A 13492-nucleotide genomic window follows, 5' to 3' on the forward strand; every position below is an offset into this window, starting at 1 on the left:
ACTTAAGTAGGTAACGGATGTTCAAATGAGCTCAGGAAGAGATCTGGCTAGGTGATAGGGTTTGAGAATCATCAGCTCAGAGATGGTATCTAAGGCTGTGAGGTTGGGGGAGCTCTCTGAGGAATGAGTATAGTTAGGAAATGAAAGAAGTCTAAGAACTGAATCCTGGGGCACATCCTCATTTGGAGGTCAGGGAGCTGGGGGGGGAACCAGCAAGAAGAGACTGGGGAAAATGCAGCTGGTGAGGGAGGAGGAAATCCAGGAGAGGGGCAAGTCCCGGAAGTCAAGTGCAAAAAGCATGTAAGGAGGAGGGAGTGGCTGGTTTTGTCAAATGCTGCCAGAAGTTTCAGTTAGATTAAGATGAAAGTTGACTGTTGGATTCAGCAACATAAAGTCCGCTCCTGATCTTGACAAGAGCAGTGTTGGTGACTAGTGGGATAAGAGCCTTACTGCATTGCTTCCAGAGAGAAGGGAGAAGAGGAATTGGAGAGAGTGAATAGAGACCTCTCTTTGGAGCATTTGCTATAAAGGCAAAGAGAGAAATGCAGCAGTAGTTGGAGCGGGTAATGGGATGGGAAAAGGTGTTTGTAGGATGGGAGAAAGAGTAGTGTGTTTTTATGCTGCCGGGAAAGACCTAATATAGTGGAAAACCTGCTGACGCAGGAGGTGGAGGGTAGAATTGCTGAAGTGATGCTCTCAGGTAGATAAGAAGGAATGGAGTCCAGTGCGCAAATGGGAGCTGTGACCTTAGCTAAGGGCCCAAGTGATTCATCCGTGGTAACTTTCCAGGCAATATAAAGGATATTACATCTGACAGCCCCACTGTAGACCCTGTAACAGCATGTCAAAAAAAGGAACAAAAGGTGTACCAGAGCCGTTCACTCTGTGGATGACCGGCTCTATTGGGATGATTTTGCACATGAAAATTTGCACATGAACACATGAACACAGCTCAAGCGTTCCCTCCTTAAAGAAGGGAACACAGCCTATCAAATCACCCCATTTTATTTTCCTCATAGCCTTATTCACCATCTGAAAATAGCTTGTTAATCGATGAATCAATTAATTCTTTGATCTCTGCCTCTTAGAACATACTCTCTGCAAGGGTTATAACCTTGACTGTTTTGTTCATTGCTATACTCCAAACAATAATGGCTGGTCAATAGTATACTGGTAACCAACTTTCTGGAAAAAAAAAATCCAAAAAACAACAAAACCCTGATTTGCAGCATTTGCCAGTTACTGTGGTGTAAATATTCCCACCATGGCCAATTTCAGGCTACTAACACAACATCAACCAAATTCGGAGTTGGGAAGAGATGTGCCAATTGGCTTTTACGAGCCACTACAAGCCAGCTGCACTGTACTTGGCATGTAGGTGGTGCCCAGTAAATATTGGTTGAGTGAAAGGATAAATAAATTAGCATTAGCTTGAGCCATGATTCCATTAAAGATAGGCCTCTGGATGTTCTTGGAAGGTTTATATTTTTCCTGTTGCTTTTTAATCTGCTGTCTCTGCTCTTTTTTCTGTCCGCTGGACATTCTGTGCCTCCTGCACTTCCTTGTTGGAAACCGTCCATGATGTTGCACATACCAAACTTTTACTGAAGGTTTGAGGCAGTGGAGGGCAGTTCTGTCAGGTCCCGACTCTGGGAGCATCTTCCTATTTATCCCTCGGCACAGAGCTCTGGGGTGCAGGGTTATTGTTATCCTCCTTTCTTTTCTTCTCCATCAGCTGCTTTTTTAGAAACTAAATGTTTTCCTTTCAGGCCCACCAAACTAGCCTGGAGACCATCTTTCCATAGCTAAAATTCATTAATGTGTCCCCTTGCCCAAAGGACATCTCTCTACTCAGCATCTTCTAGCACCTTCGAGCATCACGGTGCAACAGGAGAAACCCTGCAATTCTTCTTTTCGTAATGGGCAGGGTTGCTGCTCTGATTCCCACCTCCTCACTCCTCCTCGACAGACTTACACATCTTAGAAGGCAAAAATGGCTTCAGTGAAGTTATTTCTCTTCACTGGAAAAAGTCTTTTCTTACAAGAAGAAAGTGTGTAAATGGGTAGAGAAGACATTTGCAAAAGCAGTCCCTGGGAATCGTACTGAAATGATTCTACTGTTTTGACTGCAAGTGTCTAATGGCGTCTCTGGTGAACATGGCTGTCTCAGATATTACCCGAGGATTCTCTAACTCAAGATTTCAGAAAGACAATAAAAAAATTAATGGATATGGAGAGCCCTAAAATGAACCTCTGATTCCTCTTCTTGAGTGGAAACTCACCTGAATGAGGTTCTGGAATTGTCGCTTCTCTGGTCCCACCTGGATTTCTCTTTGGTCCTGTTCCGGGTCATCTAATTCTGTTTGCGTGTCCTATGCAGACAGTGTCCTGGCCTATTCTTCCCTGTGTAGCTGCTTGCTTGTACTGGGGACTCCATTACTCAATGGCAGGAACACGTCAGTCTCTGTACCTGCAGCTAATCCAAATGAAATCAAACTCTTTTTTAACTGTGATGGAGAGTGTTTTCCTCTAGTGCTCTCTGCAAAAAGACCTGTTGTTTGTTATTTATAAATTTGGAAATGACTTTTTTTTTCCTATTTGCATAGTTCTCTGCCTCTCTTCAGTATTCTCCACTAGATGCCTTTGCATTTTCTCATTTTGTTAATTGTTCATCTGGGCTGTGGTGGGAAGGAATTTATGTGTGTTCTTTTCTTGTGGCTGGTGTTCATTACACAGCAATATAAAGGCCATTCAGCTTCCTGTGTAACTCTCTTAAGCCTCTTCCCTAAGGTTAGGAGAATTTCTGTTTTATCACCTTGCTCCAGAGCGAGCTATTAAAACCCCTTGACAACTTTATGAGCTGATTAAACACTCTTTTCAACTTTTCATTTCTTCTCCAAACAACAATGGAAATGGAAATAGTGACAAAAAATTGTTACTATTTATTGAATACAGGCCAAGTGTTCTACTCTTTTCACATATTTTTAAATTTAATTCTCAGAACAACCCTACAATTATTTCTATTTTCATATAAAGAAACAAACATAGAAAGGAATGTGCCCCAGGTTAACAAAAGTAAAGAACTGATCTAGAAATCAAAGCCAGGGCTGGCTGACTCCAAAGTCCTTGCTTCTAACCTTTTTAATAAATTTTGAGATCTGTCTCTGCCAGAGTCCACTGCAGACAATTTATTTTCAGGGCTGGAACACCAATGACAAAAGCCACACTCACCTTAGTGGAGATGAAATTAACTCAAGGGCTAGCCCTGCCCAATGGATGGAGGATTTCTACCTTTAGGTCTCTTGTGCTGTAACAACTTTTATTTCATTGATCAGCGTCCATTGAGGTTGCTTCTTTAAAAATTATTTACGTGAAGGCCCAAGAGATACCCAGCACCATGGAAGGTATTTATTGCTCTGCATCAGATGGTCCAAGACAATTAATGTTAGTGAAATGGACGCGGGATCCATGATGATGACGGTGATGATGATGATTTTCTTAGTCTGGGTTTATTTCTTGACTCCATAATCAAAGTGTCAGATCTTGGACTTTTCTTAGAAGATGTTTTAATTCCTCTGGAAGGTACAAGGAGCTATCTTTCCTGGTTACACTCAGTTTATAATTAAAAACCTTTTTTCCAAAATCGCACTATATTCCAGATGTACCTTCGTCTTTGGGAACTTGGTAGAAATGTAGATTCTTTGGCCCCACCTCAGACCTACTGAATCAGAATCTCTGGGGCCCAGCCATCTGTGTTTTAAGAAGCTCTCCAGGTGACTCTGATGCACGCTCACGTTTGAGAACTGCTGGTGTAGACACTCATCTTGCTGGTGTAGACTACTCATCTTGCCCTACTTCCTCTCCGGGGCAACCTCAACTACTCCCAAGGCTTCAGTGACTTCCAAATATCTGCATCCCAGACCTGCCTCCTGAGCTCTGAACTCAATATATCCACCTGTCCAAATGACATCTCTACTTGGATATATCACCGGGACCTTAAACCCAGCATCTCAATAAACATTTATGTTGCACCTTAAGTGGCATTTTCTCATTGGACTATGTTTATTTGGTCTTCTATCTCTGCCAATACACTTCATTAAAATTTCTTGTTTAAACTGTGCCTTCTCTGACACACTGGAGCTTGAGGAGGGCAGGGACTGGGTCTGTCTAGGGATGGCTCAGTTAGGAACACAATTAATATTTATTGAGTGAATAAATGAAAGCGCTTATATTCTTTTTTTTTTTTTTTATGAGGAAGATCAGCCCTGAGCTAACATCCATGCTAATCCTCCTCTTTTTGCTGAGGAAGACCGGCCCTGAGCTAACATCTATTGCCAATCCTCCTCCTTTTCTTGCCCCAAAGCCCCAGTAGATAGTTGTATGTCATAGTTGCACATCCTTCTAGTTGCTGTATGTGGGACACAGCCTCAGCACGGCCAGAGAAGCGGTGCGGCGGTGCGCGCCCGGGATCCGAACCTGGGCCGCCAGTAGCGGAGCGTGCGCACTTAACTGCTAAGCCACGGGGCCGGCCCTGCTCTTATATTCTTAATACCACAGGTTGTGGACTGAATTGGTATGTTGGAGCCCTAACCCCCATTGTGACTGTATCTGGAGGAGGCAATAAAGGTTAAATGAAGTCATAAGGGTTAGGCCTTAATTTGTTATGGCTGGTGGCCCTATAAGAAGAGGAAGAGACACTAGAGATCTCTCTCTCTCTTTCTCTCCACACCTGTACAAAGGAAAGGCCATGTGAGGACACACGGAGAAGGTGGCCATCTATAAGCCAGGAAGAGAGCTCTACCAGAAACCAAATGTGCCAGCACCTTGGTCTTGGACTTCCATCTTCCGGAACTGTAGGAAAATAAATATCTGTTGTTTAAGCCACCTAGTCGGTGGCATTTTGTTATGGCAGCCTGAGCAGACTAATACACCAGGGGGTGACAAACTACAGCCCATGTGCCAAATCCAGCCCATCACCTGTTTTTGTAAATAAAGTTTTATTGGAACACAGCCACACCATTTGTTATGTGTTGTCTATGGCTCCTTTTGTCCTACAGTGGCAGAGTAGAGCAGTTGCTACAGAGACCTTCTGGCCTGCATAGCCTAAAATATTTACCATCTGGTCCTTTATAGAAAAAGTTTGCTCAGGCCCAGCCTGGTATGTCTCCAGAAAGGCCAGGTCCAGATGCTCTTCTGTGCTGTACTATGTCGAGCCCTCTAGGATGCCAGCCTGGCCCACTGGGATTCACATGGCCCCACAGCTGGCATAAACACTCCTGAGCAGAAAACAGTGTTATGGGGAAAAACTATCTATGGATATTAACCAGTTTTGCATATATTAGCAAATTCATTTCAGTCTTCCTTTGACTTGACTGACATAAATCTCAGTTCTTCAAAATCTCCTTTGAGGGGCCGGCCTGGTGGCGCAAGCGGTTAAGTGTGCGCACTCCACTGCGGTGGCGCGGGGTTCGCCGGTTCGGATCCCGGGCACGTACCAACGCACTGCTTGTCAGGCCATGCTGTGGCGGCGTCCCATATAAAGTGGAGGAAGATGGACACGGATGTTAGCCCAGGGCCAGTCTTCCTCAGCAAAAAAAAAAAACAAACAAAAAAAAACAGTAGGATTGGCAGATGTTAGCACAGGGCTGATCTCCTCACAAAAAAACAAAAACAAAAACAAAAACAACAAAATCTCCTTTGAACCAGTTTTAACATCTTTCTGCTTCTCTCGTTAGTTAATGAATTAAATAAAACCACCGACATATGTTTACTTTACATTTGTATGAGAGCTGTTTTTAGTCTTTTGGCAAATTATAACATAAATACAACCTATTCACCCCTTCATGGATTGCTCTGCGGCCAGCTGGGCAGAAAGAGCCTCATGACACACAGGTAAGGAAGATGAGACCTAGCGACACTTAGAAGGGGACAGGATGGTGGAACATTGCGGTCCACAGTTAACACTCTTCACAAAGGCCATATGGAAAGAGTGCTGAGAATAAACATTTGAAAGAGGTCACAGTATTTGTCCAGTAAAACATCTAGGATTTATAAAGAGTTCTTAAGATTTGTGTCAGGGAGAAACATATTAAGGATTTGTTACTTGGGATTTTAACTGTCAGGATTTGTGACATGCAGTTCTTTTGTTTACGGGGTCTTTTCGTCTTCACAAGGCAGGGGAAACAGGTAACTCCAGGCACCGTCACACCTGCTCCAGATGCTTGCTTGCCCCTGGCGGATGCTCTATGTACATCTTATTTCCTGGGGCCAGAGCCATGACGCTGTCTTAGTTATGACTGTCAGTCTGAGCAGACCCGTCCTTTTCTCTGTATGGGACCCCTCATGAATACACAAAGCGTTTGGTTCTGTCTGCCAATCGCACATTTCACAAAGAGCTCCCATTGGTAAGGAGGGCCCTCTTTATGTCGCCTCTGGTGTGGAGACACTTCTCCACCACACCTCACCTCCGTTGCCCATTAACTCGTGCTAGAAAATACTCAACTGCAGGGGTGAAGCTCTCCCCATGATAGGGTCCACTTACAGCAACCGACTTCACATCCCCCCTTGAAAGACAGCTGTCTGCTGTGGTTATGCTCACCTTAACATCCAGATTTTTCTTTACTGTTCAAGCCACCATTGAGACTCCACTTTCAGGAAGCACTCACAGGTGGAGAATCTATAGGACAAGCCAGTGGAAGCCAATAGATTGTGCTCCGGTGGAGGCTGTCTGGATGAGTATCCAGGTGCCGTCTCACTGCTCCGAAACTTCAGACACCCCCTTGCTCACTGTGTGAGTGCTCTGCGGGGAGCTCACTCCGAGTATTGCAGCCTAAGGGGAGATCAGAGGACAGGATGCCTTGTCCCTGGGGACTCCTAGGCCCAATGAAGGTCCCAGGGACCTAGGAAGAAGGACAGATCAGATACGGGGTAGAAAAGAGTCAAAGACACAGGGCCTTCTCACAATTTGAACTAAAACTTCTTTGTCTAGGTCGTAAATCCATTTATGGGCACATGAACTGCCATATAGGAAAACCATCTCGTGCACCAAGTCATTATGCTAAATCACGCTTATTTATAAGGAAATAACAGTACTTCTAACTTTGATTTTGAGCTATTTGGTTAGAGAGTTGAGAAGAAAACTCAACTTTTCCAGGACGGACAACAGGAGGAATTGGGAGAGGAAAAGGTAGGAGACACCTCCGCAGGGGCTTGTGCAATAGCAACATTCTGCCACCAGAGGGCAGTGTAGACTCTCTGGAGATTCTGGAGAGAGGACGGAGGTACCAGAGAACCAGCTGGTAAAATACAAATTTAAAATAAAAAGTTTCACCTGCTAAAGTTAGAATAAACAATAATCCCGGTAGTAGAGTCTTTCATTCCTTCATGTGCTTATTGGCCATTTGTATATCTTCTTTGGAGAAATGCCTGCTCAAGTCCTTTGCCCATTTTTGAATTGAGTTATTTGTTGTTGTTGAGCTTCAGAAATTCTTTATATATTCTGAATATTAATACTTATCAGATATGATTTACAAATATTTTTTCCCATTCTGTAGGTTGTCTTTTCACTGTCTTGATAGTGCCTTTTGATGCACAAAATTTCTTAATTTCGATGAAGTCCAATTTAACTATTTTTTCATTTGTTGCCTGTGCTATCGGTGTAATATCCTGAAACCATTGCCAAATCCAATGTCATGAAGATTTTCCCCAGTTTTCTAAGAGTTTTATAGTTTTGTCTCTTAATGTTAGGTCTTTGACCTATTTTGAGTTAATTTTTTTTTTTTTGGTGAGGAAGATTGGCTCTGAGCTAACACCTGTGCCAATCTTCCTCTATTTTGTATATAGGATGCTGCCACAGCATGGCTTGGTAAGCAGTGCGTAGGTCCACACGCAGGATCTGAACCTGTGAACCCTGGGCTGCCAAAGTGGAGTGCGAGAACTTAACCACTATGCCACGGGGCTGACCCCTTGAGTTAATTTTTGTTTACGGGATTAGGTACGAGTTCAACTTCATTTTTGCATGTGGATATCCAGTTTTCCCAGCACCATTTGTTGAAAAGACTCTCCTTTTCCTGTTAAATGGTTTTGGCACCCTTGTTGAAAATCAACTGACCACGTACATGAGGGTTTATTTCTGGGCTCTCTCTTCTGTTTCATTGATCCATATGTCTGTCCTTATGCCAATACCTTACTGTTTCAGTTACTGTAGCTTTGTAGTACATTTCAAAGTTGGGAAGTGTGAGTCTTCCAACTTGATTCTTCTTTTTCAAGATTGTTTTGGCTGTTCAGGGTGCCTTGCAATTCCATATAAATTTGAGGATCAGCTTTTCCATTTCTGTGAAAAACGATGTTGGCATTTTGATAGGAGCTGTGATGAATCTGTAGATTGCTTTGGGTAGTAGGGGCATCTTAACAATGTTAAGTCTTCCAATCCATGAACATGGGATGTCTTTCCATTTATTTAGGCCTTGTTAAATTTTTTTCAGCAATGTTTTGTAGTTTTCAGCATACAAGTCTTTCACTTCCTTGGTTAGATTTATTCCCAAGTATTTACTTCTTTCAGATGCTAATGTAAATGGAATTGCTTTCTTAATTTTTTTTAATTGTTGAAGAATATCTCTCTGGGGATCAGCCTAAGGAGAAAGCTTAAGGTCTTTTCAGGTTTTTTCTGAGCCTACCTCTGTCCCTGGGCATGTGCAGTGGCTTTCTAAATTCCCCTGTATTTGTGGTTGCTATTGAGTGTCCTAATCTTAAATGTCTGGCTTTCAAAAGGGGAAAGGGGGAAAAAAACATGACAAGCCAAGTGCAGCTCCTTTAAATCTCCAGTAAACCACCTCGACCAGTGGAGGTTGCAACAATGGCTGCCTGCACCTCAGCAATGAAAAGCAGTGATCAGCAATAAGAATACAGTACAATACAATATTTGGAGGACCAGTTCCCTACTGCCCAGCCTGGCTGCAGAAAGCCACCTCAGGAATGTGGGCACAGTTGCCTGCCACTGGGCTGGGAGGTGGGGAATAGGTAGCCACTAGAGCGCTCAAGGCTGAAATTGGCCAAAACTAGCCATACTTTACCAGTCAAACTTTCTCCTGGAGGCTGTAAGCATTCAAATAGACTCTAGAGTTCCAAAATAGTGACTTCAGACAGTTTCTGGTAGTTCAGTTGTCGTCTAAGTGAAGAGACAGATTCCTGGTGCTTCGTACATTGCTATCTTCCCTGATGTCCCCTCCCATTATTAAGCCCCATAGTAAAATTAAGGGCCCAAAAATCTGCCCTTCTTTGTAGGTTAAGCTCCCAAAGAAATTATAGCCCCAAAGTCTCCTGTGGCTGATGTTCTTGTTCTGCTCAGACTTAGCCACAGAGGATTAGGTGCAGTCCAGAGTCTTACTGCCCTGGCCTCAGCAGCCTGGGCCCCTTGGGAGATGTGGCTCTTTGAGCACTACCGACATAGGTTCATCCAACCGTTGGTCTTCCACGTGTCCCACATTTCCTAAGTCCAAGAGGCCAGAGGCTCACCAGAACTAATGAGAATATCACAAGTCTGGTTCCAACCCACAAAATAAAAAAAATCAAAAAAGCAAATTTGTAGCCAACCTAGCAATGTATAATCTGTGACAATTCCTTGATCCCAGGACCCCCATAGCCACAGACTCCAGCAAAGATTTTCTCTTATCTTGGGGGTGGGGAACAGACAGATCAAACCATAGAGGGAAGAAAAATCATCAGTCAATGTCTGCAGTTCATTGTGGAACCTAATTTTGACTGGGAATAGCTTTCATCTGAAGATCAATTATGGCCTATGTTTTCTGCATCCTGGGGGAAATCTACATATTTGAATGGCTTCCTTTTTCAGAGTGGCATTTGCCTTCCTGAAAATTTTGTAAATTTTCAGTAATAGCCTCCTCTGTTCTCCAGGTTTCTTGTGGCTCTCTTCTCCCCCATAGTGTCCACCCCAGATATTTAAAACTTCTCGATTTCCATTTGCCCTTTGAGTCCTGTGCTCTGGCACATCAATGGTGAGTCAGTGTTGGACCTATCTAGGAGGCAACTTCATTTATAACAGGTACCTCTCCAAGCAAAGACTATAACTATGTATCTCCCTTGGTTTTTGTGGGGATTTGAGGAGGCCCCACAATAACACCTTTTACGTGCTTGATTTCAGAGCCACTTAAGAGAGAGATAAGCAGTCAGGTAGTTGGAGAGCATAACGTCAGCTTTATTACTAATCAAAACTTGATTGAGGGCCATGGCTTAGATATGTGACAACAACGGGTTTCCTCATATGGGGCACCATGACTAGGGAACCCGCCCCAGCCAGGCAGGGCCTGATCTCGCAATGCCTATACCTGGAGCCTCAGTCTAGAGGCCTCCTTTCTGCCCCCAGGCTGGCTCCAGAGAAATAGGCAGGAAGAGACCACGCCTTACAGCCTGTACTCTTTCTTCAGAAACATCTAAGAACTTACCTCTCATGGGGAGGAGGAGGATGCAGGGAGGGACCAGGAGTGTCACACCAATAAATGTCCCCCCTCCTAGAAGGAGACATTGGGAGCTGGGAATAAAAGTTCCTACCCAAAGTTCCCAGGCTCCTGCTCTTTGCTTCCAATTCTCCTCCACAGGAGGAAGCCTGGGCTCTTTCTTCTACAGCCGTAGAGGCCACTGTTGCTGCTGCTGCCTCCTGCCCTTGAATTCCACAGGCCCGGGGATCCTACTCCTCTGGGCAATAAACCCCTGGTCTCAGCTTGGCCTCACCCCTCCATACAGAATCCTGAACTGAAGCTGTCCTTGGTGAAGCTTATAAAGACAGTTACCTCAGTTGTCCAGTAAGGACCAAAATGTCTGCTGGCCTGTGCTTTTCCCCAGCCTCAAATCTTCCTCTGCTTCTGAGTGTTCCAGGCCTTGAATAATCTGAGCTGTCTCTGTGGGAGCAGAAATGTTACATGTCAGTCCCTTCCCTGAAGCCATGAAAAGCCCTCTGTTATTACATACTTCCTTCAAGTTGTTCCAGCAGGATCTTTCAAAGTTCAGCCTGCTTCTAGGTTAGTTCTGCCCTTGTCTTCTATATGTGGGTCTGGTGCTGTTTCTGGGATTAGAGAATCTTTTTTCTTTCCCACTCCTTGTGTCTTGACCACTCGACCAAAACCTGGTTTTTAAACAATCCCTATTTCTTCCAAAGCCTTTTTTCTTCACATACTGAATTCTGAGGATTTTTAAAGTTAGTATACTTTCTGCTACAAGTTAACGAATACCTTGACTCAAACTGGCCTAAATAATGAGAAGATGTATTATCTTTCAAAACGGAAAGTCTAGCAGCAGGACACAGGTTTCAGGCTTGGTTGATTCAGTGGCTCAGTGATGTCATCAGACACCCGGGTACTTTCCGTCTTTCTGCTCTGATGCCATCAGCATTAACTTCATCCTGAGGCTGCTGGTCCCTCTTGTGGTGGTAAGATGGCTACCAGCAGCAACTAGGTGACATGCTTTCTTGTTCAGAGCCACATGGAGAGAAAGACTGGCTGGTTCTACATAGAAGCACCAGGGAAACTTCTAGCAACTCAGTTGCCCAAATTGACTTAGTCCTGACCACCCGTGAGCCAGTCACTGGAAAGGTAGTGGGATGGATTACCACAACTGGCTTAGATGGGTGGGTTGTCTGGGACAGAGGGGTTTTGGGAAGCCAAACAGAATGCCCTCTTCCTTTGAGCTGAGTACTCCCGACATAGATCTTTTAATCTCCTTAGCACTTAGCTTGTGTTCATTCTACTGAGATTTCCTCTACCTCAACCAGGAACCTAATATACCCCCCTACATCTTAAGGGCCCTCATTCCTTTTTATCTGTCTGCTAATAAATCTACCACATCACTGGGGCTGAAATGACAATCAGTTCTCTGCACTTCACCACCATGGTCAGGCCTCTTCCACTGGGGGAACATGATTCCGTCAGAGGAGGAAGGAAGATGGGAGTTGAGACAGGCTTTGCCTTTACTGTTTGAACCTGGGTGGAGTTCCAAAGAAGATAAAGACGAATAGAAGTTGAGACAGTTAACATTGAATGTCCACGAATTCCCAGCTCTAATAGCCTGAAGACCAAAAGAATGCAATGTTTCTCAAGGTGGGGTTTACGGACCACCGCATTGGAGACATCCTGCCTAGATCTCTCATAGCCTGGTTTTATTTCATGTCCCCGCTCTCATTTTCTTTTTGCTCCAATTTACATTTAACTTTTACTTATATATTTTAAGTACTTCAAAAAGTCACTTTAAATCCTTTGTTGAATGATGGCAGAGTATGGACGAAAAAATCATTGTCTATGAACATAAATGTAGCTGGATATTAGCCATGTTCATCTTGTCCCTTAAGATCTAGATGGTCTTGGTTCCTATCCCCTTGGCGTATCCCACGAGAAGCCTTCTTGACCTCCTCAACACTCTGCCTAGAAATCTCCTTAACTAGATCATTGAGTTCATTAGGTATATTTTCTATTTTCTACATTGATGCAGGTAAGAGTTTATGATATTTTCCACCACTGCATAACCAGGGTCTCCTTTCCTCCAGCTTCCACTGATATTTTTCTCACTTCCCCATACGCCCTACTGACATCTCTTTGGGGACCTTTAGACTTTCACCCACTGCTTGGTCTCAAGCCAATGTCACATGTTTTATGTTTTTATTTCAACATCTCACTTCAAAATCTGTCCTAGTTGTACTACTGCAAAACAAACCACCCCAAAATGTAGAGATTTAAAACAACAAAGATCATTTATTTTGCTCATTAATCTGCAGTTTGGGCAGAGCTCAGTGGGGATGGCTTATCTCTGCTTTATGTGACATCACGGGGGCAGCTTGACTGGGGCTGGAGGATCTACCTCCAATACAGCTCCAAACCAGCTTCCAATATGGCGCACCACATGGCTGGCTGGTGCTGGCCTGTGTCTTAAGGCCTGGGCCTAGAAACTGACACAGCGTCACTACTGTCATATTCTATTAGTCAAGCAGTCACAGACCCCAGACTCAAGGAAAGGAGACATAGGCCTCACCTCTCAGTGGAAGGAGTGTCAAAGAATTCTGGGGGCATGTTTTGAAAGTGCCACACTACCTTTAAAAGGTTAACTATTTTTACCAACTTGGCTCCTACCTCTGTCCCCAGTGGCCGGGAGGTTCCTCTTTTTCTTCCCTGGTTGCTTTCAGAAACTCTAAGAACATTCTCCCCACTTTATAATGCAAAGCATTTTGGCTCCCTCCAGAGTTGTATGCAAATGCTTGGGGTCTAACTTGTCCAGTCAAGGTCACTAATGTGCCTGACTAACCCACGGGCCTGAGATACTGGAAGTTTCTGGTTTTCTCTTTTCCCTCCCACAGAAATCTCTGCAAGGGGAAGAGGCAAACGTGGGGCTTTACTTCCCTCCAGTGTAAGTGATGTCACCTAGAAACAACTTCAGTCTATTTTGGTCAAATGGACTTTTCGGTCCTCTTTCCTTTGCATAAACACATGGTCCC

This window comes from Ceratotherium simum, chromosome 37, assembly GCF_057802395.1.
Source record: "Ceratotherium simum simum isolate JZ-2026a chromosome 37, ASM5780239v1, whole genome shotgun sequence".
NCBI classification, from domain to species: domain Eukaryota; kingdom Metazoa; phylum Chordata; class Mammalia; order Perissodactyla; family Rhinocerotidae; genus Ceratotherium; species Ceratotherium simum.